The following is a 1328-nucleotide window of genomic DNA, read 5'->3' on the forward strand; positions in this document are numbered from 1 at the left end:
TTTCCAGACCTGTGTATACGACCGTGAGTGAGTAACTTATGAAAGAGGGAATATTACGTAAATTTCTAGAAATCTGTATGTAAAAAATTATAAATATTAATTGATCTACGGTTCATTACAAATTCCTGTACTAATGAAGGTAAAAATTGATTATTACTCATTTTTCTTAATAGTAGAGAGATCTACGTTTTAGAATTTAAGCTTATGAAAATCATCAAGGATACTAGATTAAATTATATAGTATCCTTGGAAAATCATCACAATTCTAGCCATATATAACCCATATATATAAGATAACCCCGTTACCATTGTTACACTCTGTCTGATGGTTAGACGAGTAGGTCAAGTTGTAATGAGTAGCGCTGATGTTCCAATAAGTTGCTCTAACATTATTCTTGTTATGCGCAAGCGCAAGTTCGGAACAAATCGCCATTACTTTAACTTGAACAGCTGAATAAATTTGAAACAAGTGTGTTCGTGTGGGTATAATTTTCCAAAATGCTAGGAAGAAGTTCGGTTTTACTTAGGAACGCTGTTAAAGGACTAGTTAGAAATCATCACGGCGGCGTTCCGGGAGAGGTATGTAAATTATGTAATCATTACCATGGAATCTAAACACTTATTACAGAATTTACCTTTCGAAGTGGGCAATAAGTATAAACTTACTGCTATCTTCATAGTCTTCTTCGGATCAGGTTTAGGCCTTCCATTCCTTGCATTACGGCATCAGTTGTTGAAGCAGCAGTAGGCGTACAATACGCCTGTGTTATTTTAGTGAGCGGTTAGTTTACAATTATAAGTACATCTGTACCTTTTTGTTAATAGAAAATAAAATCATGTAATGACCTATGTTTGGATCGTCAGAGAATTAAACAGAAAATGCACTTATTTAGCAAAAAGGAATAAACATAACTGAAGTTTGTAGTTGGTACCATTATGCGTACATCCTATCTATACAGGCTGTTCGTAAAAGCAGAATTGTTGCTTCAATGGGGAATCATTGAACTGTCTTAAATTATGATAACTACTTTCGATTTTTTCTGACAAGAGCACTTGATTGGGAGAAAAATTGCATTTCTCATTATAATATGAAACTGATAAAATACACAGAACATCTACCATTTAAAGAATTAACAATTACCTGCAACCTGATGTCACTAATACCATTGAATAATAAATCTGAATATTATTCAATGCTAATACTGTAAATAAAGTTGTAACCACACAATTTGGTTTGAAAAATAAATATATTACACCCCGTGATGATAGCTAATTCTGCTAATAAACCACTCTGTGTTCTTAAATTTGTGTAGCCGATTCACCAAAGC

General features: G+C 33.1%; 1 long non-coding RNA gene across 1 annotated transcript; it reads left to right on the forward strand.

The window, feature by feature from the left end:
- The first annotated feature begins 311 nt into the window (after window positions 1-311).
- Window positions 312-912, forward strand: LOC116180720. Its single transcript, XR_004147159.1, has 2 exons — window positions 312-579; window positions 629-912. It is a non-coding gene; the product is annotated as an uncharacterized LOC116180720 (long non-coding RNA).
- The last annotated feature ends 416 nt before the right edge of the window (window positions 913-1328 follow it).

The sequence above is a fragment of the Photinus pyralis genome, unplaced genomic scaffold, assembly GCF_008802855.1.
Source record: "Photinus pyralis isolate 1611_PpyrPB1 unplaced genomic scaffold, Ppyr1.3 Ppyr1.4_LG1, whole genome shotgun sequence".
In the NCBI taxonomy this organism is placed as follows: domain Eukaryota; kingdom Metazoa; phylum Arthropoda; class Insecta; order Coleoptera; family Lampyridae; genus Photinus; species Photinus pyralis.